This window comes from Anastrepha obliqua, chromosome 1 (assembly GCF_027943255.1).
Source record: "Anastrepha obliqua isolate idAnaObli1 chromosome 1, idAnaObli1_1.0, whole genome shotgun sequence".
Taxonomy (NCBI): Eukaryota; Metazoa; Arthropoda; class Insecta; order Diptera; family Tephritidae; genus Anastrepha; species Anastrepha obliqua.
Window position 1 is genome coordinate 76,501,169 of NC_072892.1, and position 8,088 is coordinate 76,509,256.

Sequence of the window (8,088 nt, forward strand, 5' to 3'; positions counted from 1 at the left end):
TAGTGAACACACGTTACAAACTGTTTGCCAACCAAAACCATTTTATTATGATGGTGCGTCATAATAATATTTAATATTTATTTAATTTTTACTATAACACAAAATTTTATGGGTAATCCATCGCCTATGTAATAGCTTTTATCAAGTTGTTTGCGTTAACTTCCTACTTCCAGTATGTAAAAAATTAAACTTAACAGAGCTAAAAATATGTCTTTTTATCTTTCCACGACCACTGGTACTTTAAAACTTAAAATTGCAAAATGCATGAGTATATTTTGCTTTTATACTTCCTACTGGATTACCAAATAAAACCCTTATCCAATCGCAATACAACCTGCTTTAATTTCAATGCCCTATCACTTGTACGTTCACACGTTCCACTTATGATACGTTCACATATAAGTAGATTATCTACTTTTTCGTGCTTATCTCCCAATCCATAATTAAAAAGCAAGATTACCCGCACACAATTTCTCTCTCGATATCTGAGCTTATAAAATAATTCTAGATTATAACCATACTTTTATACTTACAACCCTGTGTTCTCGATAATTATTGTTACGGATATGAGGAGAAACGTCAAAGTAAAGACTAAATAAAACGGATGCCGGCAAAGAAAATATGTTTGTAGACAAAATTCTTATAAAATGTTTACTAAATATTATTAATTATGCGTTCATTTTAGAGAAAAAAGCAATCGCACTGGTACAGAGAAGCAGTCGAATTTCTTTTGGAGTTATGACAGGAGAAGCTGCAATATTTCTTATGTACTTCTAACAATGATGTTCTTCTTCGCAGAGACGAGAAGAAGGTTGTTGCGCCTACAGGCCATAACCCATCTGCGTGGAAGTACTACAGTAAAGTTCATCATATTCTTGACGGATACACATATTTCAATTTAAAAAATTAAAAAAATATGTACTATTTTCTAATCTAAAAGTGCAAAAAACACCGTTCTATCATGTGTATGTTATCTTAATCGATTTTCAGGTGTAGGAAAATTTAGAAACATGAAAATTTCAAAATGCGATATCTCTGCGAAAAAAATTATATTTAAGCAAACAAAACGCCATTTCAAAGAAGAAGACTTGTACTTAAAGATGCCAGCCTATTTTTTTGGTGAAAGAAAACATCTGCAAGCCTATATAACCTCAAATATGGGCAAAAACGGTGTTTTTGCACTTTTTGGTTAGGATATCTCGAAAACCAGAGCTGATAGAGCAATTCTGAGGCCAGATTTGGATTCAGCAAATCAAAATCCTTCGAAAATATATAGTCCGGTTTCTGGGTCTGAGATGCTGTCGGCCTGTGTTATTGAATGTGTTTTGCTCTGAAATTGTGGTATTGATTACAGTGCGTCGGTTCTGGTTGCTCTTGTTGATTTGGGAATTCGAAATTTGTTAGGCTACTTTTGCTTTCAATTGAACGAACGCGTTCTACTACGCTCCTGGACTTGGAAAGTTGGTAATTAAAAACCGTTTCGCTGTATCTGGCCGTTGAGTTGTAAGGGTGAGGCTTCATTAGAAACTGTGTAAAGCGAAATGCCGAGGCTCTCAGCACAACGACTGGAACCTTGGTTTCGTGTTCTCGCTGAGAAGAGGGCTTTGAGGAATTTGCTTTAAGAACGACTGCTCGAAAATTTAAGAATCATTGCAGCGACCGGGTGCCCCAACATTTATATACATACACCTATACCTATAAAAACTAAAGGTCAGGACTACACCTGTGGTCAACGAGGTCTAGTAAAACCATTGTTACAACAATAATTTATTATAACTCGACAAGAGCATCACTGGCTGAGGGTCTTATAATTAAACCTATTTGAAATCTTTGAGTATTAGTTGAAGTATACATACTTACCGGCAGCAACCAAAAATTGTGGAAATCCAATTTTTCTGGCTTATCCTAAAGCACTCCTTAAAAAACTGGTCGGTGCTGGAAGAAACTGCTAGATCCCAGAACTTACCGTATCTCTCTTACAATACACGGAAACGCGTTGATTATTATATTCACTAATCTGCAATATATGAACCTACTTTTAAGGGTTATAACCTTGAGCGTATCCACCTCTGCTTATATACATGTGCTTAAAACTAGCAATTTCTCGATGTAGCAACTCATATTTTCTGGAGAAACTTGTGTATTGTCGTTTGACATTCATGCCTTGTTTTAGTAACGCATAATTCAGAATTGTTGTTGGATGCTTCGCGATTACTCGTGATACGTCACACTGCTATTGCTTAAGTCTGACCGTCTCGATTAGATACCGAATTCTTCTATCCAAACAGAGCCAGTCTCTCCAGGTTTAATACTTTTACTTTCTCAGTCCAGTTTTGTATTGCTGTATACGATACACCACGTCATTCATTCTTTTAAAACTTGATATGGAGCTTTCCAGGATTATTGCAGTTTTGGAGAAGCTCCTTTCTAAATAAAATGCACAAATTAATGGCACTGCTGGCTGCTATATTTATTTTTAATGCTTAACCATTTTAAAGTACGTACACATATGCATTAATTACCAACAAATCCACAAAATTAATCTACCCGTTCACATATGGCAGATTTCCTGCAAAATTGACAATCCGCTGTCAATACTTTTGTGAAAGGTTCTTCTTCATAGAAATTATTTTGGTGGAATATTACTGTGTTTTTGGTTTGTTTAATTATTATTAACGATATGAAAAAAATGCAAGGAGAAGGAATAGCGAATTTAATTGCGCAGTTGGCTGCTAATAATAAACATTTGGAGGGAATCCGTAAACAACATTTACTTATGGTTCAAAAAATTCGAAATTCGATATTACATTTTATAGTAAGTAATAAGAGAACACACACTTATGGACACATGCTTTTTTCTGTTATATGAAAGCATAATTCATTATACCTAGCAAACATTTTATTAGAATTATGTCTACAAACCTTGTTTCGCAATCTTTTCTCAGCCATGGACGCTGTGTCCTCCAGGTACGCCTCTGGTTGTATGTCAAAAAGTATTTATGATCTAGGATTATTTTATAATCTCAGATTTTGGGAGAGAATTTTTGTATGGGAAATATCGCTTTTTAATTTCGGATTGGTAGTTAAGCCCAAAATAGTAGATCACCTACTAAATGTGAACGTATTATTAGAGGGATTATAGAAAGGCGATCTATTTAATTTCTGAAACAATAAGAACTATACGTTAAAGTACTCGTATTCACTGCAGATCATATAAAACTCAAGCTTTGGGAATTCGAAAAATTGGTAAACAAAAGAAAAATTAAACCAGCAGATGGGATTTGCTCATAGTAAAAGAAACTGAGAAAATAAAGCCAATGACAGACCGTTATCCAGCTCTCAGCGAATTTGACAGAATTAGCTGATGGCCTAAGGTAGCCAGTGTTGTGAATCGGTTTGTTTACGAAAAAACTAAGAATGTGTTTGTGATATACGAAACAATGAACAGAAAGTTACTTCCTTGCCGTTTGAAGAACGACTAATTAGACGAGTGTGTAAATATGATATGTGTGAAGTTATCGTGAAAATTTTAGCTGGCGATAAGATTGTGTTAGTGATATACGAACAAAATATCAACAGATATCAGAGAAGGTAAATTCATAGAGAAGGCGCAGTCCCGGCCCGTTCCTCACAACACCAAATGTCATTCATATCTAGAGTTTCCTGCACTTTTCTACAGATATTCATAAGCGAAGGGCCCGTTATCATACAGGTAACGTTGTCCGCATATGCTTATGTGTAGACTCCAGCAGCATTTGAGGTGGTCAGTAGAGGATCGATAACCATGCACCAGAGCAACCCCGGACGATGGCAGCAGATAATCCTCCACCCGCACCGTGACGATTCTTTGGACTAGCATTGAATGAATCCAATTCACCAGCTGCATATACTGTCGAGAGTGGCATTTCCTAAGTGACCCCAGCTTTGCGGTTGGATCCCTTTTCAGGATCCAAACCAATTTCGCCGTGTCACTCAGGGATTCAATACCGCCGTAATATTCCCTAAAAGAAGCCCTTTTCGACTCACGAATTAGCTTCTTGTAGTTCCTCTAAATATGTCGGTATCGCTCCCAGTCCTCAGCAAGATTAGTCTTGAGGGCCCGGTTTAGAAGTTTTCTTGACTCCCGCCTCAAGGTTTGGAGCTCTCGGTTCCATTACGGAACGGGAGTCCGATCAAGGAGAGGTCGAATTGGACAGGCTGACTCAAAACATTCAACTAAGGTAGCGCTGAGTTTCTCAACTGCCACCTCAATTTCCTCTTCTTTTCGAAGTCTTGGTGGCGTCACGTCAAAGCCCCGCAACGCCCCCCTAAACTGCTGCCAGTCTGGTTTCTTGGAGTTTCTGGAGGGCAATGACATTTGTGCCTCCTCGCCACATTGAAACTCAATATACCTGTGGTCCGGGCACGAATCTTCGGCAAGGACTCTCCAGTTCCTTATTAGCCACCAAAAATTTGAATTTGATAAGGTGAGAACAATCACCTCCTGCCTTCTAGCAGTAACAAACGTGGCCTGTCTGACCTGGTTGTGTATGTTAAGGCAAGACACAGAACCTTACGAGACTGATGGCCTTCCCAGGTGGTGGCCCTTCCAGGGCATCGTAAGGAAAATAAGCAGATGCAAACCCAAATATCAGCCATCCGCTTCTACCCCTATAACACACCTCAGCAGCTACCAGGTCCTGACAACAGAATTGCTCAAGACGCGTCAGAGTGAGATGGGATGAAACTATAAGACCGGCCTTGGGGCTACTCGAACTCCTGTCATATTATACAGTGCCCCCTTCAACGCGATAAAGCCACAGAGGCGGCCCCTAAAGACCCAGGGCTCTTGCACTATTGTTATATGAGGTAATGTGTGCAGCTGGGAAAGCCGTCTACTTAAGAGTGCAGTAGCGGCTTTGGAATGCTGCAAGTTAATTTGTGTCACCGTCAGGGGGCGGTAACTATAGGAACCACAGTCTGAGCCACTCATTTGGGATAGACATGGAAGGTGAAGGTCCCAAAGAAGAGACTCAGATGGTTCCTGTACCTAGAGCCCATGACATCAGCACTGGCCCCATCCACTCGCACCAGAAGGGTAGCCCCTTCCTTTCCTTCCCGGTTGCTACTCTTGGTGTGCGAGAGGGTGCGCCAAAGCTTCGGGTTGATGCCCGGGTTTGGGCACGCAGGCAGGACAGGACATCCGCTGTATACAGATCTGGTTCCGGAATCTAGCAGATAGCCTTCCTGAATGATACACTCTCCTCGCTGTAGACCGCGAAGCGAGTGGTCCCCTTGGGGGCACGTTTCTGACAGTGGTCCTGATCCACTCGAAGTTGGCCAGAGACGCGCACGTCACCCTTATGGTGCGGTCCTTTGTCTCATAGCCCTTCGCGGCTTCAGGACCGGAAGCAACAATCCAACGCATCAGCTGGATTTTGCAGTATTTAATTTTTGCATCAGTCAGCTGATAGTCTGGCTCCAGTTTTCCGATCACAGCCACAGGTTGTGGGCCAGCAACCTTCTCGCTAAAGGATGGCTTGGCCACACCCTTGGATGTGCTCGAGCAAAGAACTAGCTCGCCATACTCCTCGCCGGGCAGGGTTGGACTTGTTGCCGAGGCGGCGGTTAGACCGCGGCGCAGTAGAACCATCGCCCGCCACATTGACTGAAGCCGATATCACGCTCGTACCTTGGGGAGTCGTGGCGCGGATATCCGCATCAGCATCCGGACAGGGAGGTGTGCTGCTTTCAGCCACCGTCTTCCTCCGTTTACGTCTAGAGCGAGACAATTTGAAACTACCAGAGTCCACCGAGGACCCGATGGCTTCTGTGGCTGTCACTTCCGCCGATCGAGGCCTTTTGGAGGACACAGACGCAGAAGGGCCGAAAGAGCCGCATAAAGACTTCTACCGCATGAGCCTTGCTCACCGCTTTATTCTTTCCCTTCTTGCCACGCTCTTCGATTTCCCGGCTTCTTTGGGAAGTCGTGCCGCCACTGATGCGCTCTCGGTCATAGAGCTGAGAGACTTGGGTAATGGTTGGGGCCTCCAGAATCCATGCCCCTGCCACCGAAGCGGGTGGATTGCTACTTGTGTGGGTTCCACCTGGAGTAATTAACCAATTGTTGTCCATTACCAAGGATAGTTTTTGTTCGGGACTCCTACCTAGCCAGTTTGGTTCGCGGATGGCACCGTGATTCTATGCCAACTTTGAGTCAACACACGACTCTTGGAAACTAACACAGCTGGGAAGGCCACGGCTTCCCTATCTACTACCTGGGATGCGCCCGATGGGAGATCAGGCAACTCCACACGGGTGGAGTTGGAGTGTGTGGAGCACGACGGTTTGGATATTCAGGCTAGATACAGTTAACATAAGCTGTAATCTAAGATCTTCAGGCGACATTTTGAATTGCAATTGCAGCGAAATAGGAAAAGTGCAACACTGTAACAAGACAATAAATGAAATGAAAAACACTGAGGTAGTCCGACGAGCTTACTACTGCATTAATTTTTTTGCCTTTTTAGAAAACGTGCTACAAAACCAAAGAGATTAAAAAACAAAAAAGAAAATTTTTCCAACATAACGTTTTTTTTCAACACATAGTATGTGTATTAGATATATCTGTGTCAACAAGTTTTAATAGCTCAATGGATATAATAACGTTATATTAAATGAACTATTAATTTGTATGGAATGTACAAATGACTTGTTAGCATGACACTTTTCTCAGAGGCTTTACTTACTTAATTTTAAACCAGAATATGTTTTACATTATTTAATAGAATTAAATATATGTATATAGATAGATAGATATAAGAATGAGGTTTGCAGATATATGAATGAGGTTCGCACCTCCACCTCATGGACTTGTGTGCTCTCTACTCATCACAGTACCTCACCCAAGCCCAGTTTCCTTATTAAACACAGGATGGAGCGGGGCGTATATGTCTTTCCTTGTCTGCAGTGGCCTGTGAAGGTGCCCGTGAGCATTCTCAGATTATCCTTGTGGAGGGTTATGAATTTCTTAAACCTCTCTATATTTATAGACATAATTAGCGCTTACCCACTTTTTGGTGTTCCTTTTTCAATTTTTTGGTGTGTGTCTTGATGATTTCCTCAAATGAAGGGGCCTACAGTTTTGCGCCGCCTCCAAACGGCAAATAGTTTTTTGTGAGGAGTTTTTTCATCCAGATTCGACAGTAATACTATTCATTCAAAAGAGGTTGGAGGTTTACAATTACATGCCAAGGGGCGAATTAGAGAAACACTTTTTCTACCATTTGGTGTTTCCTGCCCGGGGTTCCGAACCTGTGCGCTTCCGAATTGTAGTGACCAAGCTTTTCATTAACGGTGACCGCCAATCAAAAAAAAAAACAAGAGTTTAGTTGAGTTAAAGCGGACAATGGTTTTTTTCATGCCTCGAGACTAGTGAATCTTTTAGTTTGGACCTTGCTCTCCAAAATGGACTAAAGAGAATAATTTGTCGGATTCGCGTCTGTTGAATTTAGGATCCATTGTGTTGATGTTATGAAGTTGGGAACGTTATTTTTTTTAGCGATTCTTGGTTCACTCGAACTTTGTAAGAGGGTACCGAGTCCTGTTGAAACGTTCATGGTCTGCCACCAAAATGTTTGTCCGCCCACTGCTTCAAAGCAATCTCCAGAATACTTTCCCGATAATATTTCCCATTTACCTTGGCGCCAGGCTCGATGAAAACGATTGGAGAGCACCCATCTGCGGTTACAGGGGCCCAAACTATTACCTGTATGAACCTGTATGACTTATATGAACGGTCGGTCAAATAAACCCTATCGTTTTGGGAGTTTACGAATTGCTCAATTTGAAAAATTTTCAGAAAACACAATATTCGGAAATTTACCGCTTTCGGCCAAGCGAAGCAACTGCTCCGCTCTCAAATCTGACTTATTGCTGCTTTGGTGTGAGATCATGCGCCTTTTGGATCTTGTAAAGCTTGACTTTGAGATCATTTTTCAGTATGCGGCGGATGCTACGGCCAGATATTTTCAGTTCTTTCGTCATTTGATTGGCACTTTGTCGGGGATTTCGCTCAAGTCGCTTCTTCAGATTTTGAACCATTTCAGG